At 34.0% G+C, this 17,261-nt stretch overlaps 2 pseudogenes; one reads left to right on the forward strand and one right to left on the reverse strand.

Annotated features, from left to right (window-relative positions):
• Nucleotides 1-346: 346 nt before the first annotated feature.
• On the forward strand, nt 347-3,760 carry LOC104651357 (oocyte-expressed protein homolog; annotated as a pseudogene).
• Nucleotides 3,761-4,236: 476 nt separating this feature from the next.
• LOC101027548 (large ribosomal subunit protein eL22 pseudogene) lies at nt 4,237-4,697 on the reverse strand (annotated as a pseudogene).
• Between the last annotated feature and the right edge of the window lie 12,564 nt (nt 4,698-17,261).

Genomic DNA, 17,261 nt, shown 5'->3' on the forward strand with positions numbered 1-17,261 from the left:
CCCAAATGCCCATTGATGATAGACTGAACAAGGAAAATGTGGCACATTTACACCATGGAATATTATGCAGCCATAAAAAAAACAAAAAAACAAAAAAACAAAAAACAAAAAACGATGAGTTCATGTCCTTTGTAGGCATATGCATTAAGCTGGAAACCATCATTCTCAGCAAACTGACACAAGAACAGATAATCAAACACCGAATGCTCCCACGCATAGGTGGGTGTTGAACAATGAGAACACATGGACATAGGAAGGGAAGCATCACATGCTGGGATCTGTTGGTGGGGTCAAGGGGAGGAACAGCAGGGAGTGAGGAGGTTGTGGAGAGATAACATGGGGAGAAATGCCAGCTATAGGAGACAGGGGGATGGACCACCTTGTCATGTATGTACCCATGCAACAATCCTGCATGATCTGCACATGTGCCCCACTACCTAAAGTACAATAAAAGAAAAAAAAAAAGAATTTAGCTAATATCCCTTTTTTCAGACTACCTATATTCACTAACCATATTGATTTATAACCTTTTACTTTGGTTCTGGGCAATAAGAGTTAGACTCTAAGTCAGAGTGGAACATCAGTATCAATAAAGCAAACCTTAAGTATTCACCATAATCCACACTCTACACTAATCCATTTATATATTTTTTAAATTGTGAGATATACAATTCATGAAGAAGACTACATAAAACCTATCTGTAATTCCAATAATAAAGCAATAACCTATCCATATCATTAATAACATATTTATATGCACTCCTACTCCCCATCCTAAAACGACAAAATTTTCAAAATTTAGAAATACTGTTAATATTTTACAACTAAACTACATTATCCAAAGCAATGTGGTATATGTTTAGCTGTTATCTTCACCTCATCTCTTTGACTTAATGTTTTCCAAATGCCCTTTCCTATCTTTCCTACTCCTTTGTCAGTATCTGAATCCCACTTTGCTTTTGCATAAAGTGCATGAAACTTTTTTCTTTCTTTGAAAAATTGCCTTTCACCTTCTATCCTGTCTCTTCAAATTTGCACAGTGACTCTACTCCTGTGATTGCCAAAGCTCTTTTGAATCTTAGATTTCTGTTTTCGATTAATTATTTGTGTTAGTCCACACACGTGCATACATGCATACATATTAGTATCTTCAGTTTTAACAATACACTCTCTTGACCTCAACTGTCTCTTAGCTGCTATCCATTTCTTTGTTTCAATTCATGGTACAATATCAGAATATTTCTTTATATTTACTAATTCGAGGTCAAATTTTCCATTTTCTAGTCTTCTCTTTAGTTCACTCAAAATTACTTTAAATCCATACCATTTTAATTAGAACTGCTGTGGTCAAAGAAAATCCTACTCCAAATCTTGAAGAAATTTTTCTATATTATTTTCTATAGGCTTTATTGTTTTTATCCTATATTAAATAGGTGAATTACAAAGCTTAATTGAGTTTTGTGACTGGTATGAGGAAAAAATTACTTTTAAAAACATAAATATTTAATTACTAATTTTATTGATTAAAATGCCTGTTGTTTGTCCACAGCTCACGTGTAAAAATTATTTTATAAATTAAATGTTTATAAATATTTCATTCTTATCTGTTTTGTTCTATTGACCTATAGTTGTATTAATATGAAACTTCCAATTGCCAAGTTTCTGAGTTCTAATATCTGAAAATATAATGTTTATACTATTTTCTTAAGTTTTTTGATAGTCTTTTATGCATATTAACTTTAGAATAATATTTATTGATTTTAACTCAATGTCCCAAGATGATTTTCAGTGATATTAAATTGAATTTATAGGTCAACTGATGTAAAATTGATGGAGAATTAGAGTTTTGTAATCCAGGAACAGGAAAAATCATGCCAATCATTAAGATCTAAAATTAATTTCTGTAATGTGTTACAGTAGTCTATATAGAAGTCTTACACATTTTTGCTGAAAAATTTCTAATATTTAATATTATTTCAAGGTACTTTTATTTTTTAAATTTTTTATAGGAATGTAATAGGTGTATGATTTTATGGGGTATACGATATATTTTGGCACAGGGATACAATGTGTAATAATCACATCAGGGTAAATGGAGAATCCATCACCTTAAGCATTTATCATTTCTTTATGTTCTCAACTTTGTAGTTATACTCTGTTAGTTATTTTTAAAGGTATAATAAATTATTGTTTATTCTAATCACACTATTGTGCTATAAATATTAGATCTTATTTATTCTATTTAACTCTAATTTCATACCCATTAATTATTTGTATTAGTCCACACACATGCATACATGCATACATATTGGTATCTTCAGTTTTAATAATACTCTCTCTTGACCTCAATTGTCTCTTAGCTGCTATCCATTTCTTTGCTATCCATCCTCACTTACCTGTTCCTGATCATGCTTCCCAGTCTCTGGTAACCATTCCACATTCTGTCTCCATGAGTTCAACTGTTTTCATTTTTGACTCACATAAATAAATGCAGACATGTAGTTTGTCTTTCTGTGCCTGGTTTATTTCACTTATAATGTCCTCCAGTTCCATCTGTATTTTTGCAAATGACAGAATCTCATTCCTTTTTATGGCTGAATAGTACTCCATTGTGTATATGTACCACAATTTTATTATCCATTCATCTGTTGATGGATGCTTAGGTTGCTTCCAAATATTGACTTTTCTGAATAATGCTACTATAAATACGGGAGTGCATATATCTTGTTGATACATCGATTTCCTTTCTTTTGGGTGAATACCTAGAAGTGAGGTTGCTAGATCTATGGCAGTTCTATTTTTAGTTTTCTGAAGAACCTCCACACTGTTTCCCATAGAGGCTATACTAACCTACATTTCAACAAATAGTGTACAAGGGTTCCCTTTACTCCACATCCTCACTGGTATTTGTTATTGCCTGTCTTTTGAATAAAAGCCATTTTAACTGGGGTAAGATATTTCACTGTAGTTTTAATTTTTTCTAATGGTCAATGTTGTTGCATACCTTTTCATATATCTGTTTGGTCTTTGTATATCTTCCTTCTAAAAATACCAATTTAGATGTTTTGCTTACTTTTAAATTGGATTATTTTATTTTTTCCTATTATTTGAGCTCCTTATATAGTCTGCTATTAATTCCTTGTCAGAGTAGTAGTTTGCAAATATTTTCTCCCATTCTCTAGTTTGTCCCTTCAGTTTATTAGTTGTTTTCTTTGCTGAGCAGAGGCTTTTAAACTTGATGTGATCCCATTTGTCCATTTTTATTTTCTCTTGAGTTGCCTGTGTTTATGGGGCATTACTGAAAGAATATTTGCCCAGACCAATGTTTTGGAGTTTCCCCAAAGTTTTCTTATAATACTTTCATAGCTTGTGATCTTAGATTTAAGTCTTTACTTCTTCTTCAAAATATAAAACTAGGTCGGTGCAGGAACTGAGAAACCCTTTGATGTTCTACCTCGAGGCATGGCTGGCAGACGCGCTCTTTGGTCCAGACCGAGCCATAATTCCAGAAATGGAGTGGACAAGCCAGGCCCTGTTGACAGTGGACATAGTGGACTCTGGGAACCTAGTCGAAATCACCATTTTTGGACGGCCCCGTGTACAGAATCGGGTGAAGAGCATGCTCCTGTGCCTGGCATGGTTTCACCGAGAACATCGAGCCCGAGCTGAGAAGATGAAACACCTTGAGAAGAACTAGAAGGCCCAAGCATCACTCCCCAGGATTCTCTTGCTTAAGACAACAGTGTCAGGAGTATCTTGAGAACTTTGCAGCTTTTGCTGCTTAAGTTGAAGAGAAGCAAGTATAGCATTCCTAAATCCCTGCATTCGTTTTTCCTGTGTCTTGATGGAATGTGGTTTATTTCGTTGTAAGAGTGAATTTGAACTATTCTAATAAATGGCTATTTTGCCCGATGACATTAAGATCTTCGTACACTTATAATAAAGCAAATTTATTAAAAAAAAAAAAATCCAGTGAGTCACAAGCTAGAAGATCAGAAGAAGGAATATGCAATGCCTGGGATAAGAATTAAATGAAACAAAGAAGATTTAATGATATTTTACAGAAGTGGTAGACATAAGGAATTCTGTCCATTTTGCATATAATTTTTTACAGTATGGCTGAACAGTAAAAAAAATCAATATCTTTGACTGTATGAGTATATTCTGAGGAACAGAATATACTCATATATATATATATATATATATATATATATATATATATATTTAAAACCACCATTTTGGTTCCTAAGTTTTATTCAAGAACACATACAAAATATTCCAGATAAATGAAATTTAATCCTCGTCTTCCTCCTCTTCTTCGTCCTGGTTAATCTGGAAGTAACGTGATTCGTAACTCTCTTTGCTGTTAGCAACTACGCGCAACCAATCACGTAGATTATTCTTCTTCAAATATTTTTTGGTGAGATATTTCAAATACCTTTTGGAGAAAGGCACCTCAGACGTCACGGTGCTCTTGCTCTTGCTCCTTTCGATGGTCGCCACCCCTCCAGCAAGGTTCCCGGCTTTTCCGTTCACTTTGATCCTTTCTTGCAAAAACTGCTCAAAATTGGCAGCATCCATGATTCCATCTTCTACAGGGTGGGTGCAATCAAGAGTGAATTTCAGAACCTGCTTCTTTTTTTTTTGCCCCCCTTCGCCACAAGCTTTTTCACGGGAGCCATGGCGGCAGCGGAGGCAGAAAGCTTTTTTTTTTTTTTTCTCTGATGAATGTGAATATTATAATCAGAAAATTATTTTACTGCTGACTTCCAGTTAATTATGGAAGCTATACTCTAGCATGATGAAGTATTTTTTTATAGCTGTCTAAGAATGAATTAATACAGAAGCCAATAGGTCCTGGGCTTTCATTTCCTGGTTGAATATTTATTATGGCTTTGATATCATTAATTGTTAGTGACATATTTAGGTTTTAGATTTCTTCATGTTCAATCTTGATAGGCTGCAAGTGTCAAGGAATTTATTTACTCCTAGGTTTTGCAGTTTATTGCCATATAGTTGGTAGAGGAAAGGGATCCCAATCCAGACTCCAAGAAAAGATTCTTGGATCTTGCACAAAAAAGAATTTAGGGCAAGCCCACAGTACAAGATGAAAACGAGTTTATTAAAAGAGTAAAAGAATGGCTTCTCCATAGGCAGAGCAACCTGGAGGGCTGCTGGTTTCCCATTTTTAAGGTTATTTTTTGATGACATGCTAAAAAAAGGGTGGATATTCACCCCTTCCCTTTTCGTAACTTCCTGATATTGTCATGGCATTTGTAAACTGTCATGGTACTGGTGGGAGTGTATCAACGAGGAAGACCAGATATCACTGTCATCACCATTTTGATTTTGGTAGGTTTGGGCCAGCATATTTATTGCAACCTGTTTTCTCGTCAAGGTCTTTATGACTTGTATTTTGTGCTGAGCTTCTATCTCATCCTGTGACTTACAATGCCTTAACCCTATGGGGTAGGATTCAGCATCATTTTACTAAGCTCCTATTTAAGATGGAAATACTCTGGTTCAACATGTTTCTGCCATCTTCTCTCTCCTTTTTATAAGAGAATCATAATCCTAAGGTTTGCAGAGGGATGAAGATCCATCTTCTGTAACTTCTTCAGGCTGCATTGAGGTCCTCTTTGCAACACAAAATCCCCTAAGACTAAACCAGAAAGAAGTATCCCTACTCAAAATCCCTGAATAGACCAATAACAAGTTCTGAAGTTGAGGCAGCAGTTAATAGCCTACTAACAAAAAAAAAAAGTCTAAGACCAGATGTTTTCATAGCTGAATTCTACCAGAGTTACAAAGAGGAGATGGTACTACCACCCCTTCTGAAACTATTTCAAACAATAGGAAAAAGGGAATCTTCCCTACGTCATTTTATGAGGCCAACATAATCCTGATACCAAAATGTGGCAGAGACACAACTAAAAAGGAAAATTTCAGTCTAATATCGCTGATGAAAATGGATGTGCAAATTCTCAGTAAAATACTGGCAAACCAAATCCAGCAGCACATTAAAAAGCTTATATACCATGATCCAAGTCACTTTAATCCATGGGATTCAAGGCTGGTTCAATATATACAAATCAATAAACGTAATCCATCAAGTAGAATCAAAGGCAAAAACCACATTATTACCTTAGTAGACACAGAGAAGGCCTTCAACAACATTCAACAGCCTTTCATGCTACTACTCTCAATAAACTAGGTATTAATGGAATTTATCTCAAAATATAAAGAACAATTTGTGACAAACCCATAGCCAATATCATACTGAATGGGGAAACACTGGAAGCATTCCTTTTGAAAACTGGCACAAGACAAGGATGCTCTCCTTCACCACTCCTATTCAAAACAGTATTGGAAGTTCTGGCCACGGCAATCAGGCAAGATAAAGAAATACAGGGCATTCAATTAGGAAAAGAGGAAGTCAAATTATCTCTATTTCCAGATGACATGATTGTATATTTAGAAGACCAAAATCTCCTTAAGCGGTAGGCAACTTCAACAAATTCTCAGGATACAAAATCAATGTGCAAAAGTCACTGGCATTCCTATACACCAACAACAGAAAAATAGAGAGCCAAATCATGAGTGACCTCCCATTCACAATTGCTACAAATAAAATAAAATACATAGGAATACAACTTAGAAGGGATGTGAAGAACCTCTGCAAAGAGAACTACAAACCACTGCTCAAGGAAATAAGAGAGGACACAAACAAATGGAAAACATTCCATGCTCATGGTTAGGAAGAATCAATATCATGAAAATGGCCTTACTGCACAAAGTAATTATAGATTCAGTGCTATCCCCTTCAAGCTATCATTGACTTTCTTCACAGAATTGGAAAAAACAATTACTTTAAATTTCATATGGAACCAAAAAAGAGACCACATAGCCAAGAGAATCCTAAGCAAAAAAAAAAAAAAAAAAAACCCAAAAAAACCTGGAGGCATCATGATGCCTAACTTCAAACTATACTTCAAGCCTACAGTAATCCAAACAGCATAGTACTGGTACCAAAACAGAGATGTAGACTAATGGAACAGAATAGAGGCCACAGAAATAATGTTACACATTTACAAACATCTGATCTTTGACAAAACTGACAAAAATAATCAATGGGGAAAGGATTACCTATTTAATAATGGTGTTGGGAAAACTGGCTAGCCATATGCAGAAAACTGAAACTGGATCCCTTCCTTACACCTTATGCAAAAATTTAGTCAAGATGGATTAAGTAATTAAACATAAGGCCTAAAACCTAGAGGGAAAACCTAGGCAATACCATTCAAGATAGAGGCATGGGCAAAGACTTAAGGACTAAAACACCAAAAGTAATGGCAACAAAAGCCAAAATAGACAAATGAGATCTAATTAATCTTAAGAACTTCTGATCAGCAAAAGAAACTATCTTTAGAGTGAACAGGCAACCTATAAAACGGGATAAAATTTTTGCAATATTTCCATTTGACAAAGGGCTAATATTCAGAATCTACCAGGAACTTAAACAAATTTACCATTAAAAAAATTGGGAAAAGGATATAAACAGACACTTCTCAAAAGGAGACATTTATGCAACCAACACATTATTAAAAGAAGCTCAGCTTATCATCACTGGTCACTAGAGAAATGCAGCTCAAAACCACAATGAATAACCATCTCACAGCAGTTAGAATGGTGATCATTAATAAGTAAAGAGACAATAGATGCTTTCAAGGATATGGAGAAATGGGAGTACACTTACACTTTACACTGTTGATGGGAGTGCAAATTAGTTCAACCATTGTGGAAGACAATGTAGTGATTCCTCAAGAAGATAGAACAAAAAATACTACTGGACCCACCAATCCCATTACTAGGTATATACTCAAGGAGTAAAAATCATTCAATTATAAAGACACATGCACAGGTACATTTATTTTGGAACTGTTCACAATAGCAAAGACTTTGAATCAACCCAAGTGCTCATCAATGATAGACTGGATAAAGAAACTCTGACACATATACCCCATGGAATACTATGCAGCCATAAAAAAGGATGAGTTCATGCCCTTTGCAGGGACATGGATGAAAATGGAAGCCATCATTCTCAGCAAACTATTACAAGAACAGAAAACCAAACACATCATGTTCTCATTCATAAGTGGGAGTTGAACAATGAGAACACATGGACGCAGGGAGAGGAACATCACATACCAGGGTCTGTCTGGGGTGGGAGGTAGGGAAGGGATAACATTAGGGGACATACCTTATGTAGATGATAGGGTGAGGGATGCAGTGAACCACTCACTATGGCATGTACATACCTATGTAACAAACCTGCATGTTCTGCAAATGTACCTGAAAACCTAAAAAAAATCAAAGTTAAAAAAAAAAAAAAAAAAGAATTTAGCAGCAAAAACAGGAAACTGGCAAGCCCACAGGCTATAGTTTCCTGACCTCTGTTTTAGATTATCATTAGAAACTAGTGGTATTCAAACATTCTACTGGGCCAAGATATTTTATGCTTGCCTCCCATAAATTTAGAAATATTTACAGATTATAATAGTAACAGAACTGATAAATCAGTGATGTTATAATTATAAAAGCTATTTTTCATCACTTTTTAGTAAAATAAATTAAGAAATGAGTTTAGAAAATAGAAAATTATACTTTATAAAATGATGGGGTCAATTTTTATGACTAAGCAGTGTTGCAATCTCTGAGGTGGTCTTCAATAAATGGCATCTCTCAATTTCAACCATGTTCTTTATATGTGAGAAATATACCAAAGGAGTCAAGATAAAAATGAAAATGTCAAATACAGTTTTGACAAAGATCAAGTAGAAGGACATAGCTTAATGAGGCAGCCAGATGGTTCTGCTAAATACATATCAGAATTAAATATATGTATCCACCTTCAAAAAGTGGCACTTGATATAATGAGGATTTGCCCTTTGGAGCAGAGCAAAGCAGAATCTCTGTCTATATGTAGTTAACTGCAAAAAAAAAAAAAAAAAAAAAAAAAAAAGAGACTTGAGATAAGATAAGCATGCCTAGCTATTCTTTCCAAATTTGTGTATCTGAGCAATCTATTTACCATTCAGAAACAGAGTGATTATAAAAGAAGACAGAAGCATTTCCACTAACAAATGAGATTAAGTCTCTTATTTAGTACCAATATATGTGACTTTCTTCTTTGACAAATACACTATTACCAGTATATGAACTTCAAAGACTACTGTTTGAAAGTTATGTGATTAGCGATTTTTCAAAAATTATTAATCTCTGATGGATTCTAAATACCTCTTTTCTATCATTACATTCATAGCATATCAGTAACAATGTATTTTCATGAATATACACTGCTGATTGTAATGAACTCATCAGAGATTTATGTCTACTAATATTTATTTCCCTAAAATATTCTACTCTAATGTAAAACGAGTTGAGTTCTGATTTCTGCAATTCTGGAGGGCTGCGAAAACAATTTTTTTTCTCATTGTTGTGTTAAATAGTACTTCTTTTTTACACATTCTGAAATTTGATTAGTAAAATATGCATATTACAAATATTAGAAAGAATAAATGAAATGTCCTAATTTTATACTGATATATGGATTAGATAAATAATAAAATTTTTCCTATTTAAATATATAGCTGTAACTTTATAAATGTAATGTAGATACATCATATAAATAAATGCATCTTATTGCTTTTATTATTTTTTCACCTGCTTAAAAATGTAACTAATTAAATTGAAATAACCCTTAGAAAAATAGAATAGCAGAAGTTTCAAAAGGAAAATCTTGGAAGTAAATTAAAGTTTTTATTTGCATGCATGTAAAGGAATATATATATTTGCCTTAATTAATTAACATTAAGAGTTATTTGGATACATGTTTTACTTTTTTTCCAAACTTTTATTAAACTATTTTTTTTTAAGATATTCTTGATTGAAGGTGATGTTACCTTGATCACAGTATGTACATATAAACTGACAAGGAGGAAAGCATTTTGAATTTTCAATTCGAGATATTTTAAATGTGGAGGTTAGATAAGATATTGATGGAATTATGGATGAGTGATATGACCTTTACATTATTTTATATAACTTATGATTTTTATTATAATGTATTCAGTAAACATGTTTTTGAGAGACTTTATTTAGGTGGTCTTTATACTTGGGAGTCTATACTATTGAGATTCAGTTAAGTCATAAAAAAGATTAAAATAGAATACAAACAGTTATGAATAAAATGTCATGAACATTAAGGGATTATTTAGAATGAATCATAGTCCTGACATAAAAGACTTGATTTCAAAATTATAATATTTTTTATAAAACATGTCTCTGACTTTTTTGTCTATGGTTAACACCTGTTTTTCTTGAATATACACATCTAGTAAACAATACTTAAGACAGATAGTTAGATGATAGATAGCACACTTTGTACTAATGAAATCTGAATATCAGAATTCCATTTACTTTCTTGTCCTAATGAGCTCAGTGAGTAGAATTTTAAGAGGAGTGGAGACTTCGCAATGTTGGTGATATTGGTGTTTGGAAAGTCAAATACTGTATGATTTCATTTGTTTATGTAATACTTTTTGTACTTGTTTTTGGCCTTGAATCAATTTCTATGATTAAGGCTAACTTAAATGTGTAGAAAAAAATGATATGTTAAGGTTTATTAACCTATACAACATGTAGTCTTAATCAAATTATTTTTATTAATTCTTCGAAGGCCCCTCTTCATCATGCCAAACCCCATGACAATTTCTCCCTTTCCCCAACCGTTTTTATAATGAATTGAGAGTTCGGGATCTCGTGCATGTTTATGCACTTATACACAAACATTATCTGATATTGTTGTGGATATCTAAATCTTTCTGTAAAGGATTCTTACCTAACATGCCATCTTAAATTTTGTTTCTTTCACTACATGGTACCTTCCCTAGATTCTAAGTTAATAGAAGTAGTGCTGGATGATTTATTTTAATTCCTCAGCAGAATTCCATTGGATGGATATTTCAACATATATTCATTCAAAAACCGTTGATGGACATTTAAGCTATTTGAATTTTTTCTCTTATAAGCTATACTATAATGGAAAACAAGTGCATCTAAATTATTGTGTCTTTCTGTGCTTTTTTTCTAGAGAATATATACAGAAATAAAATGCCCAGGAAGAGTGTAAACCTGCTCGATTTTAATTAATTTTGTCAAATAGCAATTGAATTCATCAATCTTTATATTACAATTTTTGTTTCTGCTTTATGTCAAAGAAAACCTTTTTTATTTACCAAGTAAATTGTCTACAATTTTTACATTTTACATTGAGTTTTGTCTCTATATTGATTATTGTAACCCACTAAAATTTATTTCACTTTTGACATGTTGAATGAATCTGAATTTATTTCTCTTTATATATCACCAATTGTCTCAAAATAGCTACTGACATTTAATTTTACACTTGTCATTTAACAAATTTCGGCACACATGTTATCTTCTGGTTCTGGGCTCCCTAATCTTACTCATTTGTTTGTCTATCATGAGACCAAAAATAGTAATAAAAATAGTAATTTAACTTGGTAAATATACCAGATGCTGTTTTAAGTACTTTATAAATATTTAACCACTTAATCTTTTTTTTTTTTCTTTTTTTTTGAGGCAGGGTTTTACTCTGCAACACAAGCTGAAGTGCATTGACAACATCAGGGCTCACTGCAACCTCAGTCTCCCAGACTCAGATGCTCCTTACACCTCAGTTTCCCAAGTAGCTGGAACTACAGGCTTACTCATTTAATTTTATAACCACTTAGGGTTTTTTTTGTTTGTTTGTTTTTTGTTTTCTTTTAACCTAAAAATCTATGTACTCAAACAACATTTAGAAAATAACAAAACTCACAACCCAAGCTAATGAAGGTGCTACCGCATTCAACATGTGGGTCACAGGTCACTCTGGGGATCATTTCCTTTCAGCCACCTGGAACAGGGAAGGAGATCATGGGGGCATCTGGGAGATTTTATAAACCAAATAAGAAAGTAGAAGATAGCACTTCCCTATGGTAGCCAGGCTTTAAGAAGGCCCCAGTGATCTCTACCTCATGGTATTCACAATAATGTATTGGTCCCTTCCACACTGGATGTAGCTAACTTGTGTAACAAATAAGATACTGCAGAAAAGAGAGTATGTGACTTCAAAAACTAAATTTTACTCTCTTGAGTCACTTGAAGGGCATCCAAATAGCAACAGTGAGAGGGCCATGTAACCCAGAATTAAGCTTTTCTGCTAATAGTTGAGCAATCATGGAAGTGGATACTCAAACCCTGGACAAGCCTTCAGATTACTGTAACCTCAGACCTTACCTTACCTTGACTGCAGCTTCATAAGGGACCCTGAGCCACAACTATTAATTAATATGCTCCTGAAGCCCTAACCTTCAGAAATTATAAGATAATGCATATTCAGTATTTTAAAAAGAGAAAATGAAAAGAAGGAAACAAAACTCTGATGTTTCAGTCATTCTGTTCATAGGGAAACAAACTAAAGTAAGAATTATCTATACTGCTCTCCAATGATTAATACTGGATGCTGATATTAAGAAAAGGAAGAAACTTTGTCAAAATATGCTAAATGCCATAATAAACGGCCTCCAAAATTTCAGTAGGTTAACACTTTGGAATGATATGCTGTAGCAAAACTTTCTGCAATGAGAATTTTACATATGTTAAACTAACTCAGCCTGAACTTCACTCCGTACTTCAATATCGATAGTAACCTAATTTAGTATGTAAACAATTTGTATACTAATTTAAAATTATATTTTATTTAGAATAACAAATAGAATCACAGCAGCTAAGTTTTAGCAGATCATAGGCTGCCAGTCAATCAGATCATGTCTGTATAAAACAAATGCCTCAGCATATCGTGACCAAATAAAGCAAATGTTAAGTTGTAACCAATTTGTCTGTAATGTCGCCTCCTTTTCCTGTCTATAAATATTGCTTGCATGCATTGCTGGGTGGAGCTTTCTGAACTTTTCCTTGTTCTGAGTTCTGCCCAATTTGTGAATAATTCTTTGTTCAAGGAAACTCTGAGGAATTTAACTTGACAAAAGTTTTACTTTGACATATATATATATATATATATATATATATGTCACACTGGACAGCATTTATATATATATGTTAAAGGTTATTGCCTTGTCAATTCAATAAGTTGCACACATCCTATAATGATAATAAAAAATTTGTTCTTAAGGAATAAAGCATTTTATTTATTTTATCTAAAAACAATTAAAAATTTGAAATCATTGGATTTTGTAATATCAGACCTGTTCTCCCAGGCTCAGAATATCTTGACTAAATTATCAGAAATAGTTAAGTACAAAATTATCCTAGCATAATGATAAATATCTATATAGACAGATAGATTCAGATATAAACATGTTTCTCATCAGCCTTTTGAATAGACTGGCTCCATTGTACACACACTTATTAGGCATTAATCCATACTAATAAAACACATAATAGTGACAGATGACATATTTTTACTCTAATAAGTGAAAAATTGCTATTCATGTTTTATATTCCTATAGTATTTTTTTCAGTTTATGTTATTAATTTTATGAAATGCTGCATACTGTTTACCAGTGGAAGAGTCCCACTATAGAACAAAATGCCATGTATGATATTTTTCATGTCCAACCATAAAATATTAAAATAAGGTAGACTTCAGTGGGGCAGGCTGCCCTCCTCAGACCAGATGTGCTGCACGGTCAGTCATTACAGTTTTCTGGAGGAAACTGCATAGACAAATATTCACACCACTTTTGCTCTCTGTCAACTATGCTCATATACATATTTGGACTCCTAGCCCAGGTGCCTTCATTTTGAGGTCTCTTTTTATGAACTTGGCTGAGGCACGTTGACCTTAACTTTGATTCAGTACTCACCCATTTCTAACACGTTTCCTTCTCCTCCTTAAAGCTTCCTAAATCGAGAAAAAAGAAAAAAGAAGAAGCCTTTTGTTTGGGGGTCTTTGGCAATAAGACAATTTTCCCAACCTGCTGTATATTGCATGTTTTCCAACCTTTGTCAATGACATTCTGTTGAAAAAAATGGAACAGAAGGAAACCAACACCTTTTGCTTCTGCCTCTGCAGTGTCCAGTTTCAGGAAGTGAATAAAGACATGATTGTTCCTTTTGGTTTGGTTCATTGTCATAATGGACCACCTTCCCACCTGGTAGCTCACAATCAATAGTATATCTATAAATTTATATATTAATGTGAGCAAATCAGGTTTTGTAATCAAGATCCTATTTTTGTGCTACACTTGGCAATAATTCTATGTTAATTACTTTTTATATTCTAATATTTGTCTGTTTTTGGTAACCAGTTAATATAATCTTGAAAACGAAAATGCTGTAACTCTTTTCTATTTCTATTTTCCTATCTAATCACCTATCACTTACTGAATAAATGTGATTCTATTTCTTCAAATATTCTATTTATGTATTCATTGTTTATATGTTTTTTTTTTTTTTTTTTTTTTTTTTTTTTTTTTTTTTTTTTTTTTTGAGACGGAGTTTTGCTCTTGTTGCCCAGGCTGGAGTGCAATGGCGCGATCTCGGCTCACTGCAACCTCCGCCTCCTGGGTTCAGGCAATTCTCCTGCCTCAGCCTCCTGAGTAGCTGGGATTACAGGCACACGCCACCATGCCCAGCTAATTTTTAGTATTTTTAGTACAGACGGGGTTTCACCATGTTGACCAGGATGGTCTCGATCTCTTGACCTCGTGATCCACCTGCCTCTGCCTCCCAAAGTGGTGGGATTACAGGCTTGAGCCACTGTGCCCGGCTCATTGTTTATATGTTAAAACTACAAAATTTAGCCATTAGGTTCTCCTATCTGTTAACTTATCTTTATAGACTGTATTAGTCTGTTCTAGCACTGCTATGAAGAAATATCTGAGACTGGGTAATTTACAAAGAAAAGAAGTTTAATTGGCTCACAGTTCTGGAGGCTGTATAGGAAGCATAATGCTGCCGTCTACTTGACTTCTGGGGAGGTCTCAAGAAACTTACAATCATTGTGGAAGGAAAAGGGGAAGCAGGAACATCTTACATGGCTGGAGCAGGAGCAAGAGAGAGTGAAGGTAGATGCTACAGACCTTTAAATGACCCACTATCACAAGAACTCACTATTGCAATGATAGCACCAAGAGGGACAGTGTTAAACCATGAGAAACTGGCCCTGTGATCCAATCACCTACTACTAGGCCCAACTTCCAACACTGGGGATTATATATAACTCAACATGAGATTTTCATAGGGACACAGATCCAAATCATATCATAGACTAAGACTTGTCCAATTTATTTTATCAATTGACCACTTTTATATTTTAGTACCATTTTTAATTCACAGCAAAATTAAGCAGAAACTACTAGGATTCCCATATGCTCACTGCTGCAGAGGCACCAACGCCTCTAAAGTTAACATCCTACAATACAGTGATGCATTTACCAATATATTTATGTTAACACATCACTATAAACCTGAAGTTTATATTTTATAAATATAAAATGTCTGTATTTTATATATTCATACTGTACATTCAATGAGTATTGATAAATATACAATAACATGTATCTTCCATTATAGTGTCCTAACTTCTCTTATGAATTTAAGAACAGTTGTTGACCGGGCGCGGTGGCTCAAGCCTGTAATCCCAGCACTTTGGGAGGCTGAGGCGGGTGGATCACGAGGTCAAGAGATCGAGACCATCCTTGGTCAACATGGTGGAACCCCGTCTCCACTAAAAATACAAAAAATTAGCTGGGCATGGTGGCGTGTGCCTGTAATCCCAGCTACTCAGGAGGCTGAGGCAGGAGAGTTGCCTGAACCCAGGAGGCTGAGGTTGTGGTGAGCCAAGATCACGCCATTGCACTCCAGCCTGGGTAACAAGAGCAAAACTTCGTCTCAAAAAAAAAAAAAACAGTTGCCACTTTTTCAGAGTAGCTTTTTACCTGTTAGATGAAGGGCAACTTCTAATGTCCTTACATGCTGTTCTGGAAACCAGAAGTACACCTTACAATATTAAATACTCCTCCCATGACTTGTATATTTTCCACTTTTAATTTCTTTTTTGTTTTGCCTTTGACTTTTATTTTAGATCCATGGGGTGCCTCTGCAGGTTTGTAACCGGGTATATTAATATGGGAAGTAGTTTTTATTCAGATGAGTTTTATTTGTCTTTTTCTTATCTGCCTCATCTCTTCAAATCCCTTCTCTGTTTTGTTTTGCCTTTTTTTGTAGTTTAAAATTTCACATTTTTCGATAAATAATTTCTTTCTGGAAGAACATTTTAGGAGGTTATTTGTGGCTAGTAATCAAAATTGTATTATAAATCACAAGGAATTCTCTCTGAATCACCTTGAAGTTTATGGTGATACAGGGATTTTAAATTATGTGGGTTGCTTTAGTCTTTACTTTTTCTAGTTAACTAAAATTGGCAGCTACAAATCTTCTTTCAATGCTGACTTTCTTACCACTGTGACACATCAACACGCCACACTTTACAAATAAGTCCTGACTGATTCGTCTTTAAGAGCCACATCTGCTACTTTGGTGTCAAGCTGAGTCAAAAAAGAGCTCTTTGCTAGCCTATGTAATCCGTAAAAAATATCATTGGACATAATAAGAGTTTTGGCTATTTTAGAAAATTGTTGTTTGCTATATTTTTTAATCTTTATTGCTGCTGACAACTTTCCCTTGCCTTCTTTTTGTATTTTTTTCTGAATAGCTATATATTTAGTAGCATTTTCCCACATATCGTATATTAGAAAAATTGATGTCCCCACTAACATGTGAAGATGCAGTTTGTTTTCTGTTTAAAATTTTATATTAAGACTTTGGGTGATTTCTGAGAAGAGGTATATTACTTTATTTATAGACTTAAGAATCAAAATTGTTATATTTTTTGGATATATGTAGTATATATTGGTTATCTATTGTTGCATAAGAAATTGCCCCCAAACTTAGTGACTGCAAACAACAGGCAACTATTATCCTACAGTTTCTTTGGGCTTGATATTTGGTACTGCTTACTTGAATCCCTGTATAAAGGTCTCTCACAAGATTGCACATAAAGTGTCAGTTAAATCCCAATCATCTTAAGTTTTGACAGGAACAGGACCCAATTCTAAGCTTACTCAGTTATTACTGGCAGAATTTGGTTTCTGTTGAGCTGTTGAAGAGAG

The sequence above is a fragment of the Saimiri boliviensis genome, chromosome 3, assembly GCF_048565385.1.
Source record: "Saimiri boliviensis isolate mSaiBol1 chromosome 3, mSaiBol1.pri, whole genome shotgun sequence".
Classification (NCBI taxonomy): Eukaryota; Metazoa; Chordata; class Mammalia; order Primates; family Cebidae; genus Saimiri; species Saimiri boliviensis.